A 15,186-nucleotide genomic window follows, 5' to 3' on the forward strand; every position below is an offset into this window, starting at 1 on the left:
TCCTTAGTTTGTAATGTGAAGTATTTTCTTCATTTGAGTATAATACATATATTGGCTACACTTATACTTATCAAGCATTAAATCAAGATGTTCTAAGCAATTATTATGCACCTAGAAGTACAATAGGGATAGGGAGGGATGTTTATATATAAAATATAGTTCTTGCTCTTAAGAAGCTAACTTTGAAGAAATGACATAATAAAGCATTTATCCAAACCTAATATGGACAACCAAGCTCTAGTAATGTACAAAGGAAAAATATAAGATTCCTACTCTCATGGATCATCTAAATAAAAAGATAAACATAAAACATATGTTAAATGCCTAATATGCTGCACAACAGATACTATAAAGTCACACTAAGTGAGTGTGGTAATAAAAGTTTCACACAATAAGTAGAACTCATAAGAGAAATATGATGAGTTATAATGAAAGATTTTCAATGCATACTGGGATCCAAGAAGCTGAAGTGACTAACTGTGGTAGAAAGGGGGATGAGGTAGTCTTCATAGAGGAAGGGAAACTTAATCTGAGCCTTGAAATATCAAGACAAGTTTAACAACAGAGATATGGGGAAAGAAGCTTAAAGCAGAAAGTTAACTGATATAAAAATGCAAAGTGTGGGAAAACATTGCAAATGTGAAAGATGGAGACAAGTTCTAAATTGATGATGATTTTAGATATAAGCATGAACGCATCAAAACTACAACTACATATAGGACGACTCTCACTGAAATCAACCTGGGGACTAGCAGAGCAGCTCTTCTACAACCCAAGTGGTGAGAAAAGTCCACACGGAACCTGATAGGAATGGATCTGGTTGGGACCTGCACCCTAGTGGGGGACACAGAAGAGGAAGGGGATATCACAGGCTCAGGGATCCTCCGTGGGGAATCAGGGATTTGAGCCATGTAGTAGGCACCTCGGCCCTGGGGTTTCACACTAAGAAGGTGAGTCCCCTTTGCTGTTTTGAAAACCAGTAAGTCTTACCGGGGGGCTGTAAGAAACTGAGACTCCACCCTTGAGAACAAGCACACAGCCTTGCTTACTCCTGGCCACAGCATAGAAGCCGTAGATTGAAAACTGCCTGGGACTCAGGCCAGGTTGCTAGGACCGCCACAGCGTGCACCCTAGCCCACACTGCTGCTGCTCCAGCCCCTCTTGATTGGCACTGCTCCCCGCTAAGGCTGAGGCTGCAGTTGCCAAAAAGAGTGCACACACTTGGAGGGAACAGAGCTGGCTCGGACTCCTGGCCCTGCCTCTGACCAGGATTGGGGCAGACCTTACCAGCTTGCACCTGCACACACTCTGGAGGAAGCAAAGCTAGCTAGCTCCAGAGCAAAGACCACCATTGTTAGAGAGTGCATCCCTGTGCCCACTTGGGAGGGGTGAGGCTTCTCAGTGGTGTGGTACTAACCCCTAGGGCCCCTACCTAGTCTCTAACAAAGGCATGCACACCAGGAAAAGAGTGAAACTAGCACAAGAGTGCAGCCTCAAGCCCTCAGGCCCTGGTCAAATCCCAAACTAAGGCAGAGACTGCCATCACAACGCAGGAGAAATCCAGCTCCCTCAGGGCTCCTTCTCCAGCTTCTTGGCACCCACCCTGTCCTTAATAGGATGGTGATGGCAACTAAGCATCGAAGAAGCCCCGGCTTGCTCCTGATTCTGGCTCTAGTCCCTCCAACTCAAGCCCCACTTCCTACCAAGGCAGTGGCTTCCAGTATACCCTGGGAGAAGATGCAACCCATGCTCACTTTAGATTCAGCTCTCCCACCAAAGTCACTGGGCACACACAGACTGCGTAGAGACACTCCCACACAAGGACACACCTTCAAGTCTGGGTTAGGTAATTGTTTTACCTAATTTCATAGAGAGGGTGCATTAAACAAAATGAGAAGGCAGAAGAATATGTTTCAAAGGAAAGAAAAAAAACCCTGGAAAAACTCTAATGAAACAGAGAAATAATATACCCAATAACGAGTTCAAAAATAGAGTTAAGTGCTAACTTAACTCGGGAAAAGAATAGATGAACACAAATGTGTCAAATAATTCCATCATACTCATTCTTAATTTACTTTGCTGGCTTCTGTGTCTCTCTATATAGAGTTACTCGGTAGGTCAACATCTTATCTCACTTTGGTTAATCTTACCCACCTGCATGGTTTCAATTACTTAATTCTATATCTCTAGCCCAGAAATTGTTCTCGAGTTCCATACCTATAAATCCATCTACTGAATGTCCTGTTTTTTGCTCAGTCATTTGAATCTCAAAAGTTACTCTCCACTTTGACAGGACCATTTTGATGAGAGCAGACCATAGTCTGCTGCACAAACATTTGGCAAGCACAAACATTTTAAAAATATTTTTAAACAATTTATTTTATATTTGAAATTCATTCTAAATGTGGTTCATAAAAAATTCCAAAAACTTAAAATAGATACAGTGAAAAGTGAGTCTCTCTCATTGCCCTTTCCCCAGCTTAGTCTTCTATGACGGGGACAACCACTTTACTGGTTTCTTAGGAATCTTTACAGAGATATTCTGTCCATATGCAAATATGCTCCACCGAAGAGCTTGTGCTTCCCCCAATATTTAAACATGTAACTGTTTTATTAAGTTGGTGTGATGAGCACTTTAAAATTATGATACTTGACTTCATAATCTTTGCATCCCTAATTCCTAGTAAGTGTATGACACATAGTAGGAACTCAGTACATCATAATTAAATAAATAATAAATTATGCACTGTACTAAAACCACAGAACAATAACCAGGCAAACCAAATGGCAATTACATGGACACATAGTGGATTTTCAAAAACAACTCGCCAATTTTAATTGTATTAATTTTAATTTAGCTGTGCATTTATTAAATCTCACTCCAAGCTGTATGTAGTTTTATCTATAGTGCTCTTTAATGTTTATAAGTAGTTCTGTTCACTAGTAATTACTTTTATTTGAAAAAGGCATAGTTAAAGGAAAAATCATGCTATTATCTTTGATTCAGGTTAGCAAGTTTATGGGAAATCCAGAGGTTCAGAATACAAGCTCCCCTGAAGTGTAGTCTTAGTACCTAGTGGGATAAAATAGCAGCTACAGGAGTATGCTGGCTTTGGAAACTAAAGACCCATAGAGTGATGTCAAATATCAATTTTCTTAAGAAGATAATCTGAACTGGCCTAGTTAGGGTATGTTTTGATGTTCAGTGAAGTCATCTGATTAAACTTGTCTTTCTCCTTTATTTTTCATGTATAATTTAATTTACTTTTATAGTTACAAATTTGAAGAAAAAGCCCTTAAGTAGTCACCTGACTCTTTTTAGATCACTCAGTGAATATAAGGCTATAATTCTATCTAAAAGGTTCACAGATAATAAACCTCAAGAGCACAGGTTTTTGTAAGTAGTTAACCCTCCATTCTTCCTCCTTCCCAACTCCCCGTAAATTATTTACTTTTAAAATACATCATGTTGGCAGAAAAAGTTCATAGTGCAAGAAACACATAAGGAGAGAGGGCAACAGCATATTCAGAAGGATGAAAAAATTGCTATTTGAGGACAGAGATCACTTGGAAATGCAAAAGTACAGCTGTTCCTGATGCAAAAAGTACATAGAAATTATTTGTGTTAAGTGAAGCTTCCCAAGTTCCATGGAGACCTAAGGACCCTACAGTCTAGACATTCCATTGTGCTGTATGTCACCCAGACATAGCACAATTTGACCTCATTCTTCATTACACCAAGTGTGACTTTTAAAGTGCAGTCTCAATTAGCTCAGGGAACAAAAATACTAATTTCGCCTTTAAGTCATTGTAGAGGACCCACAGATGCCAATAATTATTTTATAAATCATTTGTTGCCCTTTCCTGGATCCTTTTCTTCAATCCAACTTTCCCCTATCCAAATCTACAGTCAGAAGGAAGCAAAACAAACCAGAACATACAAAAAACTCATTTGGGGCTTAAAAGTATCATGTCAGCTCTCCCTGAAGTTAAATTTTGACTTTGTTTCTTTATGAAATGCTAGAATGCAATATTTTCAACTGCATCTGAGTTACATGAGCTAAAGGATAACAGATTCAGTGTATTGTGTGATATTTGTTCTTTTTGTATGTGTTCTAAAACAGTTCAAATAAAATGAAAATGGTAGGATGCTAAATTACAATGGTGTCCAATATGACCATGAGAGAACAGGGGTGCCATCCTCTTCATTAGTCATGGGTATTCATCTGTTTCTACTAATTTTTCTGTGTGCTCAATCTGTATCATTTACCTGACTGCTTCACTTAGAAAATGTTTATTTCAGTTAAGGAAATAAGATGGGTTATTCAGAAGAAGAAAAAAGTCTATATAGATTTCAATTCTCTGTATACACTACAGTGTTATTTCTAGTCTAGAAAGAGCAAAGTTGGAGAAAGAGGTACACTTCTTAGTTAGCATTCTTTCAGTGAGGGTGTGTGTGTGTGCATGCAGTTTGAAAAGGCTCACCAGGAATTCAAAGAGTTCCTATACCACCACCCTCATCCAATTATTTGTTCTTGTTCAAGTCTAAAGCAGTGCCATGGAAACTGAAGGTAGTTGTTCATCTTTGCAGATAAACAGAGGACAACAAAAAATGTCTTTGTGTTTATCTGGAGATATCTGGGCATGGACCAGTCTCAGAGCTGGCCAGGTCCTACCTACTCTCGGCTCTGCAAAGGTCTGAGGAAGAGGAGTGAAGAACAACTGAAGAGGAAGACAATTCTAATGTTTCCTGAGGTAAAGAAATAGATCAAAGCTGAAAGTTAATTTTTCAAAATAAATACTAATGTTCCAAATTTCTAGTAAAAGAATCGGAGGTGGAGTTGAGTTGAGAGGCTATTGAAGTAATATGGATAATAAATGGCTGGCTTGAACCAGAGTGATAGCATTGAAAATGGTGAGAAGTGGCCATATTTTGAACATAATATGAAGCTAGAACCAAAAGATTTGTTGTGAGATCTTATGAGGAATATAAGAAAGAAAAATTAATCAAGGATAACTCCAAGTTTTTGGCCTAAGAGACTTAGAAAATGGAGTTGGCTTTCACTGAGTTAAGAAATCCTAGTGGAGGAGCAGGCTTAGGGATATTGATATGGAATTTAGTTCTCACCATGTTAAGTTTGAAGAGTTTGACTTTTAATCTGAATAGGATAAGTCTATTCCATTTATCTATATAACAATCAATCTTCAAGATTAGTGATTTAAAACAGCAATTGTTTAATTATATTTTATATTTTATGATTCCGTGGGTCAGGAATGCAAATGAGGCTTGACTGGGTGATTTTTCTGGTCCATGTGGCATTGATGAATGTCACTTGTTGGCATTAAGCTGGCAGATGGGATGGTTTGGAGGTTATATGAAAGCTCCGTCACAAGTTTGGCACGTTGGTGGGGAAGGGTAGAAGGCAAAGCTGAACTAGGACTGTCGACCATAGCACAGCAAACTCAGGGCAGTTGGATTTCTTACATGGCAGCTCAAAACTATGAGAAAGTATTCCATGAAGAAGGTGAAAGCTGCACAACCTTCCATGACCTGCTTTTGGAAGTCACATAGCATCATTCTGCAATACTGTACTGGTCAAATGAGACACAAGCCAACTCAAAGTAAGAGGATATAAATCTCACCACTTGTTGAGAAGAAGTATCAAAGATTTTGCAGTATGTTTTACAGCTACCACCAATTCATTGAAGTGTTTTGAGCAAAGGATCAGCTCAATATGACTTAGGTTTAAAAGGATAATTCTGAATGCTGTATAGAAAAAAGACTATAATGGGGAGAGGGCAGAGTCATGGAGAGCAATTAGAAGGCTACTACAGGGATTCAGGTGAAATATGGTGGCTTTGACCAGAATGCTAGTAGTGCAAGTGGTAAGAAATTTTTAAATTTCAGAGACATTTTGAAGATAAAACTGATAGGAGTTTGATGGAAAGGATGTAAGGAAAAGAGAGAAGCCAAGGATGATATCTAAGTTGAAGCCTAAGCAACTGAGTGCATTTACCTTTATGTGGAATACTGCAGGAATAACAAGTTTCAGAATAGGGGAGTAGAAATCAATGGTTCAGTTATTCATCATGTAGGAGTTGAGATACCTATTAGGTATCAAAGTGGAAACTGGATACAAAAGCCTGGAGCTGAATGGATTGCTCATGGGAACTTATATAACATTTCAAAATACTGAAGACATTTAAAAGCACAAGACTATGTGATCACCAAGGAATTCAGTCTAAATTGACAAGGCAAGAGGACACATGGTGATTGACTGCCCGAGAACGCCAATATTTAGAAGTTGAGAAGAGGAAGAGAACTGAGAAAATGGTACTGAGAAGGAGCATACAGTGAGATAAGAGAAGAACAAGAAACATTTTTATATCCTAGAACCCAAGTAAAGAAAGTGGATCAGTGATCAACTGTGTCAGATGTTATTAATAGATCTAGTAAAATAAAGACTAAGAGTTGACCGAAGTCTTTGGCAATTTGGAAGTTGTTGTTGAGTTTGAAAAGAATAGCTTTAGTGTATTGATGGGGAGGAAAACCTATCTGTCTTCAGGGAACTCAAAAATGAATTGGACAGAAAAGATGACATGAATGAATTGAGGAAATATGACTCTTCTGAGGAATTTTCTATGAAGAGAAGAAAAAATGAGATAGTCGAGGATATGTGGAGTCAAGTCAAGAATTTTGAAACATGGTAGATATAGTACTTCTTTGTGGTGAAATTAAAGAATGAATTTGTGTTAAATCAACCCACGTAATTGTTATAATGTTATTTTTAACATTTTAACTAATATTTTAAAGGTATATTTGAATTTACACATATATTATTAAGGTAACAGTTCATTTAGGGGAAGCAGCCTACATGGATCTGTGGCCTTAAATAATTCAAAATTCAATAAAAAATTAACTCATACTATTGGACAAAAACATGAATATACAGTGAAGAAGGTGCATTCCACTGAAACATGTTTTTATCAGAAAACTTACTAACTTGAAGTCTATAATCTTAGAAAAGAGAGCTTCAGGAAGATGTTACCAGGGACAAATCCTAAAAATACCGTCTTCACAATTTCTAACATTGTTCTCTTCATTGCAATGAAGAATGATGAAGAATGAAGATAAATGAAGATTAATGAAGAATTAAAATTCCCACTTTCATCACCTCATCACATCATGGTAGTCTAGTAAGGCAGACAGACAAATTAAACTGACCATGGGATTTTCATATATAAAACTCAGGAGAACATTTTGGCTTGGAAACAAATGCTGTAAAATTCTAAAGATACTAGTGGTAGTTGTAGATAAAGGAATAGGTGAAACACTCCAGGAAGAATATGAAGAAACATCATTTAAGGGGTGAATGGAGGAAAGACTTTGTGAAGAGTAAGAAAATAGCCAGAGAAGTAGGAGGAAAACAGGACGTAATGATGAGGAAAGAGATTCAAGAGGAACTTATATCATTATCAAAGGGGACAGAGATGAAATAAGTAACAAAAATATTCAGAAAACATTAATGGTTCTCCAATTCCTATTAGTATGCATAAGCTTACCGGTGTTACACTCAGAAAAATTCCATAAAATGCTCCCAACCTACTTTTCCCACAAGCATTTCCCTATTTGTCTCCGTCACTTCTACTCTTGAAGGACTTGGAATATTCATTGCACCATGAACATGAGAACTTGCCTGCCTCTGTGACTTAATTCATGTTGTACCTCTAAATAGAATGATTTCCCCCTGGATGAGGCATACCTGCCTACAGTCTAGCAATTGTTCTAAGCCGATATTTTCTGTGAAAGGTCTCTTTCCCTCTTTGAAATTCCCTTAGCACTTTTTAAAAAATTAACCTGCTTGCCACTTGCATATTGGATTATAGCTATCAGTACACTCTGTATACTTTTCCTGTTCTCCCTATACTTTTTCATGGAAGAAAACTCTGTACCATAATCATATTCAAAACCTCAGCATAATACCATCCATATAGAGATGTTCAATAAATATATTCTGAATGTTGAATAAACAGACGCTTGAGTATCCCTAGAAACCAATGCAATGAATGTATGAAAAAATGAGCAAGACAATTTCCTGTTATTTAGACTTCAAATCTCCTTTCTGATTTTCTTTCAAGTCCAAAGTATCTATTATCTTTATGGGTAATATCTCTATGAGGAAATTTTAGGCCAGTGTAGAATATCCTGACTTATATTTCTGTATATTAATTGAATAATTAATCTTAACTGTGTGGTAACTCCGACATAGGGGACAACTGTTTCATTATAGTGAAAATGTTCATTACAAAAATTATCAAAAATAGATTACCAGTGCTTGATAAGCCAGTGATCTGCAGTATGCAATGTCCTTCTGTGATACTTGGTTCCCGGACTCAAAGACAGTTTGTCAGGAAGGGTGGCAGTTTATTCTTGGTTCACGAAAGAAGAATTCTATAAATGATTTTATGCTCATTTCAGTTGAACTCTGTTCATTTCTCTCTTCAAGATAGAGTAGAACTTAATATTCTAGGGTGCTGAAAACTCCTAACACTAACACTTTTGATTTATTGCTATAAAAACGAATTTACTTAAAGAAACAATAGGAGAAGGCATACATCACTATAGAAAAAATTGGAAGTTGTTGCAGAATGTATTTCTATTGAAATAAATGTAGGATTTGAGGGTGAAGGTTATTTAATGTTACTTTTCAGAGGGAGCCTTTCCATTTTTTTAACAAAAAATATTTGATAGAACAATGCTATAATACCATCATGAAGATCAGACTTCCTAGAAAGATAAACTTTCGTGCAGTTCAAGATGATTTTGGTAGATAAGCATAAAATTTTCATGGAGGGGGTGGATGTATTGATCATTTAGATACTAAACAGCTTAGAAATACCTCAAATTTCTTTTAAAAATGTACTGAAGAGACATTATGAAAGGTGGAATAAATCACAGGTTTTCACAACTCTCCCAAATAGTTATTTGCCTAAAACAGGTACAGAAACCTGAAACTAGACATATGCATTGACATTTTCTCGACAGATTTATAACCCTATGGTTTCCAAAACTTTAATGTTCAATAACATTTCATTAGTATACTCCAGTGTATTTATTGCTTTGCATTATTAATACAGATATGTGCCTAGGAGATGTACAATTTGTAATTACTTTTCCTTTCAGAGCATAATAGCTTCACACTGGGCTTGTTGCAGCTACGATATTTCATCTCCGAATTCTCCTTCAAACTTTCTGGGGCTGTGACAGAAATTTGTATTTGAACAGAAAAGCTGTCAAGAAGGTGCTGTGGTACTATCCATCACATTTTTAATCCTGAACATACTTAGATGGTACTGAGGTTGGCTGTCCAAGACACTAAACAAAGATTGAAATTATGCCTTCTGTTCTTACGCATCAAAGTAGCACCGTTATACCAAATTCAATAGGCCTGTATTACACTCTATTAATTTCCTATTAGTTCTCAGCTATGCAAAGTCTAACCATGGTGTCACTATGGTTTAGACATGCAACCTTGATTCCAGCATCCAAAAAATGGAACCTGTCACTTCTAATAATTTTACAGGAGATTCTACAAATGTAAATGCTTTTTCATCTTGTCATCCTTTCATGTCTTTAATGAGTTTGCTCACTAACAGTGTAGAATCTTAATTTAACTTTCAGAAATATTAACAGCCATTATAATTGAGCATCTCTAGGAATATACTAATTAAAGTGTAATAAAGAGTAATTTATAATACCTGAAACATTTGTCTTTTAAAAATCCCATCAATATTTAACTATTTATCAGAAAGAAAGCAAAGACAACAGTGAACTCAAGATTCCTAGCCAAAGTGCTTATTTTGAGAGAAAGCATCAGGTAGCATAATTGGATGATCTTCAAATTAAACTCAGTCATTTGTATAAGAAGCAAACACTGTGTACTTGAAAAGCAAATTAACCAGGGATTACCATGTTAGTTACATCACAGAAAATAGTTAACTCTCGGGAATAGGTGACATGATCAGTTTGTCAGGTACTTTACATGAAACATTCATATAGCCTTTCATAAAAGTTCATGCTTTTTAGATACATTGCCTTTTCCCACCATTTCTACCTTTAAATCTAATTAAAGCCCCTTAGAATCCAGATCTACACCCTTTTATCTCTCTTGACAGCTTTTAATTTGAATGTCTGTAATGAAGTCCACTAAAATTCATACTGTACCAGTAGTAGGAATAGCATTTGCTGTGCTAGAGTCTCAAATATAATACTTTAAGCTGAAAGAAAACAACTCAAAAATTTTTAATTTTGACCCAGAAACTTCATTTTAAATTTTTTAAAGATTAAATGGAATGGGTTTGATAGTGGAATTACACCAGTTTTTTTCTTTAATCTATTTCCCCCCATTTCCCTGTTGTTGAATTACTATATGACAATAATTTAACATCAGTTTTTTATATAGAATCAGTGAAACTTATTCTGGTGTTCCAGAATTCTACATTTAAGGAGTCTGAAGCCTTAGGTATTTGGTTGGGGAAGTAACATTACACCAGTCAAGTCTGCCAATCCACAATTGCTCAAGTAATCCAAGTCTTGGCATTCAGATTTTACTGTGAATCTTACTGCTTCAAACTGTGTTCATCATGCCACAAGAAATTTTTTTTCCGTATACATTGGACACAGAATACTTTATTCATTTCAGTCTTTTCTGTCCATTAGCATTTTAGGAGCACTAAATTGCTGAACGTCTGCCGTTGTCTCAGTGTCAACTACCAGAGTGGATGAATCTCAGCATAAATCATGATATATAGTAGCACAAAGTACACATGATATGTAGTCGTTTCAAAGTATACTCAGTGAATGTGTATTTTGCTATTTGGCAACACAAAACATCTTTGTCTACAATACAGAACCCTTTCAACTTAGCATTTATATTATTGTTTTTACAAATAGGAAGAGCATTAAACGCAAATAGCTATCAAGTATTTATGTTTCGGGCACTGAGTGAAGTACTTTACATATATTATCTCATTTAATTTTTGTATTAACCCTATTACTATCCCTATATGAACTATAAAGACACAAATGCAGAAAATACTTAACAACTTTTCCAAGATCATGTAACTTGTAAGTGTTAGAATTAGGATTCGTTCCCTTATCTTAACCGCAATTACTACTGCCTCTCGATGATAATCAAAAGGGGAAAATAATATATTTTGAGGGAGATGTATTGTTTCTGGAGGTTTCAAAAATATATCCATTGCACTGGTGACTATAATTGGGAAAACATAAATCTGAACATTTAAGATCTGTGTCTTGTATTTTTATATATTGTATATTAATAAAATGGAAATCAAATTTCTTCCTAAATTTAGCTCCACCTCTATACTAATCAATATATGCTAGGGAGTCAATAAAGAAATGTCTCTCAGAGAATGTTCACCTTCTTCTCCCTCTCATTTGTGGGAACAGAATGCACTCAAGTAAGCTTCACCTACATTACAAGGTAAAGAAGAAAGTTTTGACAAAGGATAGGAGTCTTTCACAAAGGAACCTTATTTGGGGGCATCTCCTATTTCAAAAAAATTACTGGAATATAGTTGACTTACAATGTTGTGTTAGTTTCAGGTGTACAGCATAGTGATTCACTTATACCTATGCATATATATATATATATTCTTTTTCAGATTATTTTCCATTATAGGTTATCACAAGATATTGAATATGGTTCCCTGTGCTCTACAGTAGGACCTTGTTGTTATCTATTTTATATATAGTAGTGTGTATATATTAATCCTAAACTCCTAAGTCCTCTCTCCCCCTTCCCCCTTGGTAACCATAGTTTGTATTCTATGTCTGTGAGTGTATTTCTGGTTTTTAAATAAGTTCGTTTGTATCATTTTTTGTAGATTTCACATACCAGTGATATCACATGATATTTGTCTTTATCTGGCTGATTTACTTCACTTAATATGATAATCTCTAGATCTATCCATGTTGTTGCAAATAGCATTATTTTATTCTTTTTATGGCTGAATAATATTTCGTTGTATATGTATAACATCTTCTTAATCCGTTCATCTGTTGATGGACATTTAGGTTGCTTCCATGTCTTAGCTATTGTAATAGTGCTGCTATGAACATTGGGGTTCATGCATCTTTCTGAATTAGAGTTTTCTCTGGATAAATGCCGAGGAGTGGGATTGCTGGGTCATTTGGTAACACATTTGGTCTTCTAAAGAATCTCCATACAGCTCTCCATAGTGGCTGTACCAATTTACATTCCCATCAACAGTGTGGGGGGTTCTCTTTCCTCCACACCCCCTCCAGGATTTATTATTTGTAGACTTTTTAATGATGGCCATTCTGACTAGTGTGAGGTGATACCTCATTATAGTTTTCATTTTCATTTCTTTTATAATTAGTGATCTTGAGCATCTTTTCATGTGCTTATTGGCCATCTGTATTTCTTCTTTGGAGGAATGTCTGTTTAGATCTTCTGCTCATTTTTTGATTGGGTTGTTTGTTTTTTGATATTAAGCTGTATGAGTTGTTTGTATATTTTGGAAATTAACCCCTTGTTGGTAGCATTTGCAAATATTTTCTCCCATTCTGTAGTTTGCCTTTTCATTTTGTTTATGGTTTCCTTTGCTGTGCAAAAGCTTTTAAGTTAGGTCCCATTTGTTTATTTTTGCCTTTATTTCCACTCTTCTAGGAGACAGGTCCCCCCAAAAAATGTTGCTGCAATTATAGTGCTCTGCTTATGTTTCCCTCTAAGAGTTTTAGAGTATCCAGTCTTGTATTTAGGTCTTTAATCCATTTTGAGTTTATTTTTGTATATGGTGTTAGAGAATGTTCTAATTTCATTCTACATGTAGCTGTCCACTTTTCCCAGCACCACTTATTGAAGAGAGTGTCTTCTCCATTGTATATTCTCTTACCTCTTTTGTGATAGATTAATTGACTGTAAGTCCGTGGATTTGTTTCTGGACTTTCTATTCTGTTCCATTGATCTATGTTTGTTTTTGTGCCTGTACCATACTGTTTTGATTACTGTAGCTTTGTAGTATAGTCTGAGGTCAGGAAGTGTGATTCCTCCAGCTCTGTTCTTTCTCCTCAAGATTGTTTTGGGTATTTGGAGTCTTTTGTGTTTTCATACAAATTTTAAATATTTTTGTTTCAGTTATGTGAAAAACGCCATTGTTATCTTGATAGGGATTGCATTGAATCTGTATATTGGATAATATGGTCATTTTAACAATATTGATTCTTTCAATATAAGAACACAGTATATCTTTCCATCTGTTTATGTCATCTTTAGTTTCTTTCATCAGTATCTTACAGTTTTTGGAGTACAGGTCCTTTGCCTCCTTAGGTAGGTTTATTCATAGGTATTTTATTCTTTGTGATGTGATAGTAAATGGGATTACTTTCTTAATTTCTTTTTCTGATATTTTGTTGTTAGTGTATAGAAATGCAACCCATTTCTGTATATTAATTCTGTATCCTGAAACTTTACTGAATTCATTGATGAGGTCTAGTAGTTTTCTGATAGCCTCTTTAGGATCTTCTATGTATAGTATCATGCCATCCACAGTCAGTGACAATTTCATTTCTTCTTTTCCAATTTGGATTCCTTTTATTTCATTTTCTTGTCTGATTGCTGTGGCTTGGACCTCCAAAACTATCCTGAATAAAAGTGGCAAGAGTGGGCATCCTTATCTTGTTCCTGATCTTAGAGGAAATGCTTTTAGCTTTTCACTGTTGAATATGATGTTAACTGTGGGTTTTTCATATATGGCCTTTATTATGTTGCAGTATGATCCCTCTATACTCTCTTTCTAGAGAGTTTTTATCATAAATGGATGTTGAAATTTATCAAAGCCATTTTCTACATCTATTGAGATGATCATTTGATTTTTATTCTTCAGTTTATTAATGTGGTGTATCACATTGATTTGTGGATATTGAAAAATCCTTACATCCCTGGGATAAATCCCACTTGATCATGGTGTATGATCCTTTTAATATATTGTTGGCCTAGCTTTGCTAGTATTTTGTTGAGAATTTTTGCATCTGTGTTCATCAGTGATATTGGCCTGTAATTTCTTTTTTTGTGATATCTTTATCTGATTTTGGTATCAGGGTGATGGTGGCCTCACAGAATGAGTTTGGAAGTGTTCCTTCCTCTGCAATTTTTTGGGAATAGTTTCATAAGGATAGATGTTAACTCTTCTCTAAATGTTTGGTAGAATTTGCCTGTGAAGCCATGTGGTCCTAGACTCTTGTTTGTTGGGAGTTTTTAAATTACTGATTCAATTTCAGTCCTGTTAATTGACCTGTTCATATTTTTTCATATTTTCTATTTCTTCCTTTGTTGGGAGATTGTACCTTTCTAAGAATTTGTCCTTTTCTTCTAGGTTGTCAATTTCATTGGCATATAGTTGCTCATAGTAGCCTATTATGATTTTTTTGTATTTCTGTGGTATTGGTTGTAACTTCTCCTTTTTCATTTCTGATACTATTGATTTAGGCCCTCTCCTTTTTTTATTGATGAAACTGGCTAAAGCTTAATCAATTTTATTTATCTTTTCAAGTTACCAACTTTTAGTATCATTGATCTTTTCTATTTTTTTTAAGTTTCTATTTCATTCTAGTCTGATCTTCATGATTTCTTTCCTTCTACTAACTTTGGGTTCTATTCTTCTTTCTCTAGTTGCTTTAGACATAAGGTTAGGTTGTTTGTTTGAGATTTTTCTTGTTTCCTAATATAAGATTTTATCACTATAAACTTCCCTCTTAGAACTGCTTTTGCTGTGTCCTATAGGTTTTGGATCATCATGTTTTCATTTTGATTTGTCTCTAGGCGTTTTTTTTTTAATCTCTTCTTTGATTTCCTAAGTGATCCATTGGTTGTTTAGTAGCATACTGTTTAGCCTCCACGTGTTTGTGTATTTTCCAGGTTTGGTTTTTTTTTTTTTTTGTAGGTGATTTTTAATCTCATAGAGTGTGGTCAGAAAAGGTGCTTGATATGACTTCAATTTTATTAAATATACCAAGGCTTGCTTTGTGGCTCAGCATGTGATCTATCCTGGAGAATGTTCCATGTGTACTTGAACAGAATATGTATTCTGCTGCTTTTGGTCGGAATGCTCTGTGACTGTCAGTTAAGTCCATCTGGTCTA

This window comes from Vicugna pacos, chromosome X, assembly GCF_048564905.1.
Source record: "Vicugna pacos chromosome X, VicPac4, whole genome shotgun sequence".
NCBI classification, from domain to species: Eukaryota; Metazoa; Chordata; class Mammalia; order Artiodactyla; family Camelidae; genus Vicugna; species Vicugna pacos.